Below are 15,034 nucleotides of genomic sequence, written 5' to 3'. Positions count from 1 at the left end.
AACACACCCACACACACGCACACCAATACAAACACGTGTAACACACACACACTCACACACACCAATACAAACACATGTAACACACACACACACGGTCCGTTTCCGTTGGGGGAGAACATGGGGTTGCAATTTATCAGTGGATTGTTCTGGAAAGTGGGTCACACAGACATAGACGCAGCAAGCAGAACTATAAAAGCGTGCTGGGAGTCTACGCTGTGAGATGTTCGTCTGCACAGAGATGTCAGCGTTGTGCCCGTATCTGTTGATGCATGTAATGCAGAAAGACATCACGTCTGCTTTCAAACTTGCTCTATCTTGGCCAGGTCGCAATTCTACATGAGAACTTGTTCTCAACTTGCCTACCTGGTTAAATAAAGGTGAAGTAAAAAAACATGCACATATGTAGCATATATTGTAGCCGTGTACGGACACAGTATAGGGTTATGCTATCTTTAGACTTTCACCCACTGGCAAACACAGAGTATTCATTATCTACAGACTGTATGTACATGTACAAGGACTATATGGACTGTAGATACGCGTTCCTTACTGACTGTACCTAAACCTCACGCGGCGGTATGTAGCCTACAATACCACATCCTTGAACCCTACTCTGTGTAGCCCACAGTACCTACAGAAGCCTTAGGAAAAATACATTGAAACCAAGAAAACATTGGAGTATATTTGCGTATAAAAAAAAACTACGTATGACAATAAGCACTTAGGAAAAACCGCCTTGTAAAAATGTYGAAGTAACATGTGGCTGTGAGGGATGCTGCCACGCATCGAAAAAGGTTTTAACCGGCAGACTCACAGCCCATTGACACACACATAGTACAGTTCACTACAGCGAAGCAGCAGAAGCCCAATGCACACCGCACTAGACCTGCGKTCAAATACTATACAATCATGTCAAATACTTTTGCTGTGCTTTATTGAGTTTGCCTGTAYGCAACGGAACCAATAACAAATGCCCAACAACGCAAACCCACCCACCTGGCACTCCAGGCAGGCTAAAGCAAACGCTCCAAGTATTTGAAATCGAAGTCTCCACTGCACTTAGTCTAACACTGACGTGTGTGCTTCACTGGTCCAGCATGCCCAACGTATTGTAAACCATTCACTCCTGTGAGCTGAAAAACCTCTCATCACCATATATAGGCAACCCAGTGCATGATTTGATCAGTTTCAGCTCGTGCGTATGGAATGCTTGTTGTCTCTTTTTCCATTCTCATGGTTTTTATCTTTTCTTACCCGCGGGGTTCCTATCAGATACAGTGTGGTGAGTAATGCGACAACAACCACAATTCTTTCCTCGAATCTCGATGTGCACAGATACACGCACCGCACAGACACACCAACCCACCATACTACTCTCTCTCTGTCTCTCTCACACACACACACACACACACACAACACACACACACAACACACACACAACACACACACACACACACACACACACACAACCACACACACACACACACACAACACACACACACACCCTCTTTCTCTATCTCTCTGTCTCACACAACACAAACACACCAGATATTGCTTGCAGATTCTCCTGGGGAGAATGTTTGGGTCTCCACAGTGAAGCAATAACAGTCTCTTGTGGTACTCGCTACACCGACTATCAGTAGGCCCAGAAAAAGTGGAATCTAAGCCGGTCTAAATACCTCACATTTAGTGAAAATTCACCTAAAACATGTGCTTTTTTTGTTGCTGTTTTTTTTGTGCCAAGCAAAATTATCGAACACCATTGTCGGTTAATTTGGCTTATTTTAACCTAAAAAGAGGCTTAATACAAGTCATTTATCTTATTTCAAAATATTGCTCGAGATATTTTTCCTTAAATATGAGGATTAAGGTCAAATATGTTGAAATCAGATAAATAATGTGCTTTTTGCAGTGCATATACAGGCTTCATGTAACCATAGGATAAATGAACTAGAGTAACATCGTACACTCACCTGACACAACATTGACATCATCTCAGTCGTATGTCCACATGCAAAATATTGCTGCATTGTTCTGGGCGGACCGAGTGAAGTGCCAGGGCCATTTAGACAGAGGAGACTTCAAAGACTGGTAGAGTATGATTGAAAATGTCCAGGACAAAAGAAAAGCAACACTATTTATATTAACTGCTGTGGTACTGTTAAACACAGTACATGTCGTGGGACGGCAAACTGTGTGTTTGTGTGTGTGTGTGTTTGTGCTCACGTGTGTGTGTGAGCGTACGTGCTTGAGTGTGTATAAAGAGGGTTGAAATAAAAGCACCGGCGGCTATAGTGAGGTAGGAAAGAGCAGAGTGGTGGGTGGAACTGTGATTGGGCCGAGTCGGGCCCTGCGTGGACAGACATCCTGAGGAAGAGCAGAGTGTGAGGAGCTGATAAGGCCAGCGGAGGGAAAGGACTGTTTACGTTGTAACGGACGCCTTTGAGTCGCATTGCTCCTGAGACACACAGGCTAATGGAAACACTGAACTAAAGAGAGAGAGAAAAGGAGAGGGGGGAGATGGGGAAAGAGAGAGAGARTGGAAGGAGAGAGAGAGTGGAAGGGGGACAGATAGAGAGAGAGATACCCTTGTTGACCCATGACTGACAGGCATTAGAACATGACACAAACACAAACTAGCCTTCTGTGACCTGCCAAATGGTTATCTTGTCTGTCTACTCCCTCCAGTACTGTCTGTCTACCCCCTCCAGTACTACTGTCTGTCTATATACCCCCTCTAGTACTGTCTGTCTACCCCCTCCAGTACTGTCTGTCTACTCCCTCTAGTACTACTGTTGTCTATCTACCCCCTCCAGCACTACTGTTGTCTATCTACCCCCTCCAGTACTACTGTCTGTCTACTCCCTCCAGTACTACTATCTGTCTACCCCCTCCAGTACTGTCTGTCTATCCCCTCCAGTATCTGTCTGTTTAACCTCCAGTACTGATCTGCTACACTCCGTATTGTCTGTCTACCCTCAGCATACTGTTGTCTATCTACCCCTCCAGTACTACTGTCTGTCTCTTCGCCTCCAGTACTATAATTGTCCTACCCCCCAGTAACTTGTTCTGTCTATCCCCTCCGTACTGTCTGTCTACAACCTCAGTACTATGTTGTCTATACTACCCCTCCAGTACTACTTGTCTGTCTACCACTCCAGTAGTTGTCTGTCTACACCTCCGTACTGTCTATCTTACCCTCCGTACTGTCTGTCTACCCCCTCCAGTACTGTCTGTCTACCCCCTCCAGTACTGTCTGTCTACCCCCTCCAGTACTACTGTCTGTCTACACCCTCCAGTGTTTTTGTTCAGTCTGTGTTTCTCCCGAGACTCCGGGACAATAATAATAATTTTCATCCTAAGGAATTCAATCTGTTCTCTCTCTCCTCCTGTGTCTGTCTTCAACATACTGTGCAGGCAGGAAGGGAAGCAGGGAAGCCCTCTAGTTAAAATGGAACAAAACAGTTATGACAGGAAACAGAGAGAGCGGGAAGGATTTTTTCTCTGTTCTTTTCAATACCCTATTCTCTTATGCACACGTCCTTGTTGTCATTCACTTTTTCTGTCGATTTTCACACATTTACTTCTCTCTCAATGCCTTTCTTATAAACAGAATGTAGGCCTGGATCTATTCACTTAATTTCTCACTCCCTCCCTTCCTCCATCTGTCCTCTGTCTGTTTCTCACACTCACTCGCTCTTTCATCCTGTTTCCTCCACAGCCCTTCTCCCATCCTGCCAGTCTTCAGCAGTGTCAGTGTAGGGCATGTGTCTGATGACAAAGTGCTCCAGACAGACATGATGCCATTGATTTAGACAGCGTGGGTTGTTGCTGGGTGATTGTGGATCTCTGCTTTAGTCTGCCCATCCATGTGTGTCTCTCTCTCTCTCTCTCTCTGTCTGTCTGTCTGTCTGGGGATCATAGCTTTGGCTCTTGCAATGCCAGGATAGTGGGTTCGATTCCCAGGCCCAGCCATACGTAAAATGTATGAACACATGACTGTAAGTCACTTTGRATAAAAGTGTCTGCTGAAATGACATATATTATATTATTCTCTCTCTGTATCTCTCGCTCTCTCCCTCTGTCTCCCCACCCTCTCCCCTCTGTTTTTTTCACTCTGTCTAGGCGGGAGACTAAACAGCCTCTGCTGTCGCTAATCGCAAAAGCCAGAGGTCCGAGTCATGGCCAGCAGACACACAGATCACTGGAGGAGGGCAGTAAAGCCTGGGTAGAGGGTCTGTGGCATGTAGACTGTAGCTCAGCTCATTATCATATCAAGATGACTGTGTAACCTGAGGGGTACTGTTCACATCCCTGAAGGGGCATCATGCTACAGTAGGTTCTAGCCCCTGACTAAAGCAGTTAACCTTGCCTCAGCAAATAATGAGCTCAACAAATGGGCCATTTTTTCAGCCATACTCTACATTATTGTCAACATAATCAGGCATTCTAAACCTCTGTCTCCTGGCATGGGTTAGGAAAAGGAAGTTCTTCCCTCTCGCTCTCGTGTGTGTGTGTGTGTGTGTGTGTGTGTGTGTGTGTGTGTGTGTGTGTGTGTGTGTGTGTGTGTGTGTGTGTGTGTGTGTGTGTGTGTGTGTGTGTGTGTGTGTGTGTGTGTGTGTGTGTGTGTGTGTGTGTGTGTGTGTGTGTGTGTGTGTGTGTGTGTGTGTGTGTGTGTGTGTGTGTGTTGCTGCCCGTGTGGGCAATTTGTTAAGTCTGACAGGAAGTAACTGAGGGTCACGACACTGGAAATATTTCCCAGGAATCTCTAGTTACATAACCAATAAGAAAAATGTACAGCATAATGGATAGAGGAAGCAGGGATGTGGAGAAGGTTAATTTGGTTTCTGCTATTTACGATGCAATCTAATTGTATAATAATGCTCGCTGCTCACGTTTTACAATTTGACAGAAATCTGTATATGTCGTAGTAGGATGAGTGTTGTGTAACAGGGCCATATGGTTTACAGGCCAGATCTCACTGCCTTACTGTAGCACAGTCTCTTCTGTTGTAGATTATAAGACGTGCTTACAGAACAAAGAGCTGCCTTTATCTGCCCAAAGGGAGTCCGAGCTGTGTTTGCATAATGTTTTTTCACCAAAAAAACAACACGCCAGGATGTAAATCTTTGTCATGCACACCAACAAATGAAAAGCACCGCTTTTAAACTCTACCACATTGAGAAAGACTCGGGGGATTTGCCTAATTGCTGATAACAATGAAAATAGCTATGTAAGTAAATAAACTGTTCGTCTTAGGAACGTTTGGGTAGTTTAGCCTTGGTACAAATCCAGCGCCTTCTAAACTAGAAGAATGTAGCCTATGATCCGTTACTCCTATATAGTTTGTCTGATTGCCTCTCTTGGCTCTCCCTTCACCTCTGGTTTGTAGAGGAGAGTATCCCTGACTGTTTCTCAAGGCCTGAGGCTGTCATGTGGACAAGGTCTGGTCTGCAGACAGTCACTCTACTGGACGTCTGAATGACATATTCCCCAGCACCCGACTCGCCTACCCCCTCTAGCCACTCCTGCCTCTCTAGCCTACCTCACCAGCCACTACTCCTGCCTCTCTACCCTACCTCACCAGCCACTACTCCTGCCTCTCCGTGCCTCTCATCCTCCGTCGATTTGCAGTCAGGCCCCTGATCCACTCCCTCAACACGCTTGGAGAGCGCGCTAAGCACAGCGAAACACAAAGCGCATCACAGGATATTGGATAGGCGTGAAGAATGGGGCCGGGGCGAGCTGGGAAGATAAAGTTGCCCACCACGGTCTGTTGTTTATGTGTGACGTATTCCACAGGGTCACACAGAGAGAAGCGGGAGGCTGAACATGCCCCTCGACACAAAGAGGGAAGGAGGAGTGGGGGAAAAAAGGGGGAGAGAAGACTCAATCTAAGGAAAGGAAAGGAGAACAATAGAGGAGAGAGGAAAGGAGCAAAGGATCGACAAGAGGAGGGGAGAAAACAGAAGAGGAAAAGGGGGTAGAATAATAAGAGAAACAGAGGGAGGAGAGAAGTTGGACCATCCCCTATGGGCTTGTATGAGTCAGTCATAATCACATTCACTAGGAGTAGGGTGGTTTGGTTTGGCTGAGGCTCCCCTGGAGATGATGGCCCGTCAGTTTGTCAGCTACCATATGTCTGATCTGGGACGGGAGCTCAATGGAAGCTGCAGCATATAAATGCTACATTATTAATTACATTCTAACTGGAGCCTGAAATCATGACGCCCCAATATTTATTCAAATGGTATCTGTCACGACTTCTGCCGAAGTCGGTTCCTCTCCTTGTTCGGCCGGCGTTCGGAGGTCGGCGTCGCCGGTCTTCTAGCCATCGATCGAGCCACTTTTAATTTTCCATTTGTTTTGTCTTGTCTTCCCACACACCTGGTTTCAATTCCATCATTACATGTTGTGTATTTAACCCTCTGTTCCCCCCATGTCCTTGTCCGGAATTGTTTATTGTAAGTGCATGTGCACGTTTATTCTGGTGTGCGACGGGTTTTTGTACCCATTTATTGTTTGTTCTGATTCCGGTGGTTTTTATTATTAAACTGCTTCGTTGTAAACCCAGAGCTTGCTCTCCTGCGCCTGGCTTCTCTGCTGCCAGTACGCACCCCTTACACTATCTACTGTTTGCCCTGAGGTAAATTATGAATGGTTCTGCTCTCTAACTCCCCCTCTCCCAACTAACCCCCTCAAAGTTCCCTGTATTTGTCTCTCCCTTTGACAGACAGACAACTATTTCTACAATAACATGGGCTGCAGTGGAGGTAAACAGCCCTGGTCAAAAGTAGGGACCATAACATGATCTAGAACATTAATCCACCAATACGAAGATGCATGGGAACAAGACATGTGGGCGAGCTACCTGGTGACACGGTAACATACCCAGCTAGCACATAACGTTCTGAGAACCATATGTTTCTTAGAGCATGGTTGTCCTATGGTTATTTTGCATACAACCTTACAACTTTCTGGGAATGGTGTAGGATAGTTGCTTCCCACTGGGCACAAACTGGTTGAATCACATTGTTTCCATGAAACTTCAATGAAATTGAATTGCGTTGAATTGAGGTCTGTGCCCAGTAGGTTGGCTTTCGAACATTCTTAGTACAACATTTTTTTCTTGGTATTTTATTATTTTAACAGAACGTTTCCTAAAAGTTCAAACATGGTTACATTTCATTTAAATGTTGGTGATGTTCTAGGAATGTTCTCCAACTGGTTTGGCATTGGGAATGTTCTCAAATAGTTCAGAGAACATTTAAGAAACAACGTTCTTCTGTAGGAATTTCAATACTTTTCTACAGGTTTCCTCATGGTTTTATTTAAAGTCATGTTCTCAAATTGTTCAGAGAACATTAAGAAAACTTTCCATAAACACCTAAAAAAAAAACATGTAATATTCTACAAATTTTATTTAAAAACATTTACATTCCGTTCTCAGCATCAACAAACTCTCTCTATCCTCTATCTTGTTAAGTGTGTTCAGGTGTGTTTGCCAATGTCACTAATTGGCCACACCTGGTCTTAATGCTTGTTTCCCTTGAAATGGGATATGTTTGAAAAGTCTTAAATGAACAGCTTTTATGCGTTAAAAAACATGGCATGATATCTCCATCCTGGTGGTGCAGCATAGAGAACAGAAGAGCATAGGTTTGAATCTCACTGACACCGTGCCGTAATAAATAAAAAAATGGATTTGCATGATTAATGCCTAAGCAAATGAAATTCCATCTGTCCTGTGCTTGGAGTTCAAAACAGTTAACCCAAACTTAGCTAGCGGTGTTATTAAAAGTCTTATTGAAGCATGTTCTCCGAACTTTTTTCAATTACCTTCAAATAACCTATCATTTCTGTTCTCAAAAKGTTAATAAAACCTCCCTGACCAAGGCCCTTCTCCCCCGATTGCTCAGGTTGGCCAGGTGGACAGCTCTAGGAAGAGTTGGTGGTTCTAAACTTCTTATATTTAAGAATGACGGAGGCCACTGTGTTCTTGGGGACCTTCAATGCTGCAGAATTGTTTTGGTCCCCGTTCCCAGATCTGTCCCTCGACATAATCCTGTCTCTGAGCTCTACAGAATTCCTTTGACCTCATGGCTTTTTTTTGTTGCTCTTACATGCACTATCAACTGTGGGACCTTATATAGACAGGTGTGTGCCTTACCAAATCATGTCCATTCAATTKAATATAGCACAGGTGGACTCCAATCAAGATGGAGAAACATTTCAAGGATGATCAAGGATGATCAGCTCAGTGTTCCACACCATAGTGCCMATGAAGCTCATCACTAAGCTAAGGACTCTGGGACTAAACACCTCCCTCTGCAACTGGATCCTGGACTTCCTGACGGATCACCCCCAGGTGGTAAGAGTAGGCAACAACACATCTGCCACGCTGATCCTTAACACTGGGGCCCCTCAGGGGTGTGTGCTTAGTCCCCTCCTGTATTCCCTGTTCACCCATGACTGTGTGGCCAAACACGACTCCAACACCATCATTAAGTTTGCTGACGACACAACAGTGCCTGATCACCGATGAGACGGCCTATAGGGAGGAGGTCAGAGAACTGGCAGTGTGGTGCAAGGACAACAGCCTCTCCCTCAATGTAAGAAAGACAAAGGATCTGATCGTGGACTACAGGAAAAGGCGGGCCGGCCAGGCCCCCATTAACATCGACGGTCCGTAGTGGAGCTGGTCGAGAGTTTCAAGTTCCTTGGTGTCCACATCACCAACAAACTATCATGGTCCATACATACCAAGACAGTCGTGAAGAGGGCACGACAAAACCTTTTCCCCCTCAGGAGACTGAAAAGACTTGGCATGGGCCCCCAGATCCTCAAAAGGTTCTACAGCTGCACCATCGAGAGGATCCTGATCGGTTGCATCACCGCCTGGTATGGCAACTGCTCGGCATCTGACCATAAGGCGCTACAGAGGGTAGTGCGAATGGCCCAGTACATCACTGGGGCCAAGCTTCCTGCCATCCAGGACCTATTTAATAGGCAGTTTCAGAGGAAAGCCCATAAAATTGTCAGAGACTCCAGGACCCCAAGTTATAGACGGTTTTCTCTGCTACCGCACGGCAAGCGGTACCGGAGCACAAAGTCTAGGACCAAAAGGGTCCTCAACAGCTTCTACCCCCAAGCCATTAGACTGCTGAACAATTCATAAAAATCGGCACACGGACAATTTACATTGACACCCCCCCCCCCCGCTCTTGTACACTGCTGCTACTCGCTTTTTGTTTGTTACACCTTGTGCGCGCAGGGTACACTAAATTAGAAGCGTTGCAGCCAAGGGGTGGAGGGCATCTGTAAAGCCTACAGGGGAGCGAACATGTATAGAAACCACACATAGTTGCCAAAGCTACAAAATKAGATCTAAAAATAACTAGGTAAGATAGTAAAGTGAGAGAGCAGTGTGGAGCCTTTCTCGCTTTCCTTCCACAAATAACTCGACAGAACGGTCTTTGCTCCGGTGACAGTATTAGTTTTGCCGAGGTGATCACCACTAACACGACAGCCACTTACAGCTGCCACTGAGAAACCAGGGAAGACTGAAGTACTAACACTTATTGCTAATTGCCTCGCAGATGTGAAGAGCACACCTCCCTGTACTAATTGCTGATTGCCTAGGAGAGGAGAAACCACTCCCCATCCAATACAGCCACTGATTACCAAAACAAGTGTCATGACTGACCACGAGAATCCAAATAGATCAGATCAGGTGTGCAATGCATAACTTCAATCAGACCCCCATTCACCCGAAGGTAGAAGATCCATGCCTGTGCTCTCCAAATTCACCAAAGGAATGTGCTTTTTCCCGCTGAAACTCTAACACGTTCAAAAGCGAATACTGGAACAATATTTYGAACGTAGAACGTGGGGAATGGTCAGAGGCGATCTATAGAACACTAATGTCATTTTGTTTGTTATTTTGTTATGYMWTTAAAAATGTTATTAAAAATGTTATTAAGGAAATACTGTAACTTGGAAAGTACACACACTACATAGCTAAAGTTTCCATACTATGARTTGAGCATGTAATATGAAARATTATGAAAGTGTTTCTGTTAAGGAAGGGATGCGATTTGAGAAGCTATAAGAGATAATTGTTTTCCATAACTTTGCACAGTGAGTAATYACYGCCCCAAAGTGAGGTCARGGAGCGTGCCAGCCATCCGGAACCGCCCCTTTTGAGCAAAAGRTATAAATGATGGGTTACGAATTAACACATGGAACCAGAAAAAGTGTGAAGTGGCAGCTACATGTTTAAAATGGTTTGAACTTTGAATCTCAATCCAAGGTGGAGACGATAAAATCACCTCCCGGACGATCACTGGTACGGCAAATTAGCTGTCCTAAGTAAGGTGGCTTTGAAAGCGAATTTAAGTAGGACCATCCTGTTGCTCTGCTCAAAGCATCGTATTATGCTACTCTTATTGTAACGGCAGCCTTCCTCCTCTTCATCTGAAGAGGAGGTGTAACAGGGATCGGACCAAGACGCAGCGTAGCTTGTGCTCAACATGTTTAATTATACGAACTGTGAACACTACAACAATACAAAAATAACAAAATGTGGCAAACCGATACAGCCCTATCTGGTGCAGAGAAAACACAGAGACAGGAAACAACCACCCACAATCCCCAACACAAAACAAGCCACCTATATATGATTCCCAATCAGAGACAACACAAAACATCTGCCTCTGATTGAGAACCATATTAGGCCAAACATAGAAACGGACAAACAAGACACACAACATAGAATGCCCACCCAGCTCACGTCCTGACCAACACTAAAACAAGCAAAACACATAAGAACTATGGTCAGGACGTGACACTTATCACCCCAGTGGGGAACCATCAATACGACTGGCTAGCCTATCTTCAAAGAAGCATCTTCAAGAGCGAATGGAAGAAGAATCAACTATGTAGTTCTGTTCAGGACTACACGACAAGTCACCGGATACCAGACAACTACGAAGAAGGACAACAGTAGAAGAATTGTTGCAACCATTTCGGACAATCAGAGCCTTACACGCGTGCCGCGAAAAGGCCCAACCCCCTTTCCAAGGCTGCCCCTTCACCGAGATATCCCCTGCGAACCCAGGCATTTCTCGTAAATCCATTCAAGATTCCTTGCTCAAACGGGCGGCGGTTTGTGTGCAAAGTATATGGTTATTGTAGGTGAGAGTAGTTTSTGAATGTGGCAATGTTGTGTCTCTGTTCCTATCTCTCCCTCTCCATTTCTTCTTTAACAAGYATCCATGTTGTTGTCATTCCTCTAGGGACATGTTTTCAGCGTATCACRTCTCCTGTCAATAACCGGTGCAGAGTGTGTGTGTTTATCCTGTGTTCYCATTTAATTAGCTAGTAAATAAACAATTAAAACAATTTGTGTAATACTGAATCATAAGTAAGGCTCTGGTGGTTGCAGATGCAAGGAGGTTACGACAGTTCAGAATGATGATATGATACGAGGTTATNCAATTTGTGTAATACTGAATCATAAGTAAGGCTCTGGTGGTTGCAGATGCAAGGAGGTTACGACAGTTCAGAATGATGATATGATACGAGGTTATGATTAATAAGTTGACTGTTTATAGACCTGATAGGTAAATACCTTTTAGAGTTTAATTCGGGAGATGGTAACTCTTTATTAAAGAACCGCTCTCGTGGTGCCCCAAATTCTAGAGTTAAGTGTTGCATGATTAATTTAATYGGGTAACAATTACACATAGTTAGTTAATTCAATAAATAACAGTCTTCAGATTAATGTTRAMGTCAAGTCAMGACACAAGTCACAAATTGCCCTGCCCCTTGATCCTGGTTTATGTGTCAACAATCAGCTGCAAGTTATGAGCAGTCAGAAGTTCACACACCAAGTAGGCTTCTGGAAAGACARGCAGCTCTTAAAGTAGATGGCCCTAGCTGGCAAAAAGACTACTAGACAGACGAAAAAATATACTTATCACTCCTGGATATATCAGGAGTCCTCTAGCTATAGAATGGCGCTAGCTTGCCAACAGTACTGTTGCTAAGATACATTTCATCAGCTAGTTAACTTCATATTAGCTTGATATCTTGATGTGGGCCTATTTATCATTGTAAAAACTCATGCTCCAAATGCATTTGTAGATAACAGCAATGGAAGGCGGTGAAAGGATTCTATGCTCCAGCTGTCAGAAAAGGGAGTAGGTGTACTAGTTAGATGGGGAAGGTTGTGGGATGGCATTATTATCCAGTTTTAGTCCCTAGAGAGAAACACTATGAAGACAGACAGACATAATAGTCAGGGCTGTCTAACTAATAAAATGAAGCCTGTCTGCAGCACATACATAGCCAAAAGTATGTGAACTCCCCTTCAAATTAGTGGATTCGGCTATTTCACCCAGCCGTTGTTGACAGGTGTATAAAATCAAGCACACACCTATGCAATCTCCATAGACAAACATTGGCAGTAGAATGGCCCGTAATGAATAGCTCAGTGACTTTCAACATGGCACCGTCATTTAAATTTGAAACTTTCTTTATCTAAGAAAGTCAGTTAAGAACAAATTCTTATTTCCAATGACGGCCTACCCCGGGCCAATTGTGCAACGCCCTATGGAACTCCCAATCACAGCCTGGATTTGAACCAGGGTCTGTAGTGACACCTCTTGCACTGAGATGCAGTGCCTTAGACCGCTGCGCCACTCGGGAGCCAAATTTTCCAACAAGTCAGTTCGTCAAATTTCTGCCCTGCTACAGCTGCCCGGTCAACTGTAAGTGTTGTTATTGTGAAGTGKAAACATTTAGGAGCAACAACGGTTCAGCCGCAAAGTGGTAGGCCACACAAGCTCACAGCCGAGAGCTGAAGCGCGTAGCGCTAAACAATCGTCTGTCCTTGGTTATAACACTCACTACCGAGTTCCTAACTGCCTYTGGAAGCAACATCAGCACAAGAAGTGTTCGTCAGCAGCTTCATGAAATGGGTTTCCATGGCCGAGCAGCTGCACACAAGCCTAAGATCACCATGCACAATGCCAAGCGTCAGCTGGAGTGGTGTAAAGCTCGCTGCCATTGGACTCTGGAGCAGTGGAAACGCGTTCTCTGGAGTGAGGAATCACGCTTCAGTCATACGGACGAATCTGGGTTTGACGGATGCCAGGAGAACACTACCTGCCTGAATGCATAGCACCAACTGTAAAGATTGGTGGAGAAGGAATAATGGTCTTGGGCTGTTTTTCATGATTCGGGCTAGGCCCCTTAGTTCCAGTGAAGGGAAATCTTAAAGTTACAGCACACAATGACATTCTAAACTTTGTGGCAACAGTTTGGGGAAGTTTCAGCATGACAATGCCCCTGTGCACAAAGTGAGGTCCATACAAAAAATGGTTTGTCGAGATTTGTGTGGAAGAACTTGACTGGCCTGCACAGAGCCCTGACCTTAAMCCCATTGAACACCTTTGGGATGAATTGGAACGACGACTGCAAGCCAGGCCTAATTGCCCAACATCAGTGCCTGACCTCACTAATGCTCCTGTGGCTGGATGGAAGCAAGTCCCTGCAGCAATGTTCCAACGTCTAGTTGAAAGCCTCCCCAGAAGAGTAAAGGCTGTTATAGCAGCAAAGGGGGACCAACTCCATATTAATGCCCATGATTTTGGAATGAGATGTTCGACGAGCAGGTGATGCCGAAACGTTGGTAAATACCCATTAAATTGCTGGGAGTTTATACATGGAGTGTGCGACTTTCTTTATTTTGATAGTTTATAGTTTATTCGCCGTTAGTCAGCACCTCCACACAAACTATTATTCTGGGTGTGCGCCAGCTCATGTTTTTTTATCGACGAGCAGGTGTCCACATACTTTTGGTCATGTGTATTTTAGCAAATGTTGTATACAACAGTACAGTTAAGTCACACAATGTAGGCTACAAACTTATTACAACTGTATCGTGCCAATCCTTCTCCTGGAGGTATGGTGGGTGTGCAGGCTTCTGTTCCAGCCCAGCACTAACACACCTGAGTCAACTTATCAAACATAATGAGTTGATAATACTGTGTATTATTGCTGGGCTGGAATAGAAGTCTGCTCACCCAGTAGATCAGGGAGTGGAGCAAGGTTGGTCACCTCTGGTATGGACTTTTTTGTTTACCCCAAATGATGCTTTAGTAATAATAGCCTTCTTACTAAGATGTCTAACATTTACAAACAAGTTACATTATTTGTACATTTGGAAATTATTTTTGGATTCATTCAATGTTGATTCATTGAAGTGAAGTGTTTAAACTTGTTTTAATTGTTAACTTAAAAACATTTCAAGATTAACTAGTGTCAATGCTCATTCACCAAAAACCACAATTCTGCAATAAAATGACACGAAGGGGGATCTGTCTCTAATTTGTCTGTGGTTTCTGTTTTGCTTTCTCAAGTGAACATTACATTCTTGTCCAGTTGTGAGCTCTCCAACCGGTTTTATTTGATTGTCACTCTGTCTCAGGATATCAGCAACGTAAACCCATTTTGCAGCTTATCATAATGGCACGCATCACCAATGCGGCCATAGTCCCACAGTATGATGGTGTAACTGGCTTAATGGGCATGTGCAATCAATGTGCCCCTTGTCATTGTACATCTGCAGCAGAAAATAGCTAAACTCACACATAATTTGCATGTTGATGCTAGCTACATGTTCTCATTTAAAATTATGCCAGTAGATACTTTTTTTTGAGGCTAACCATTCTACGTTTTCAACATGATTTTTCTGACATGAAATTGTTTTGTGCAAATCCAACCCTTGTGTTCTAGGTACAGTACCGTACATGAAAACAAGGAGCTGGCAATTTGTAGGCTAATTAAAAATATACAAAAAAGGAAAATAACGTGTGCATGGGGGAGCCTYGTTTAGTTGCTGAGAATATTTTAGAATACAGAGACAAAAACAGGGGGTCAATCGCGTGGAGGAGGATTGCAGAGATGTTGGTGTTGATTATGAAGGGAAAGGGAGATTTGCACAACAAGGTTTGCAAGTCAAAGCCAC

The sequence above is a fragment of the Salvelinus sp. IW2-2015 genome, linkage group LG13, assembly GCF_002910315.2.
Source record: "Salvelinus sp. IW2-2015 linkage group LG13, ASM291031v2, whole genome shotgun sequence".
NCBI classification, from domain to species: Eukaryota; Metazoa; Chordata; class Actinopteri; order Salmoniformes; family Salmonidae; genus Salvelinus; species Salvelinus sp. IW2-2015.
The sequence above is the reverse complement of the archived record's forward strand: the minus strand, read 5'-3'. Positions refer to the sequence as shown.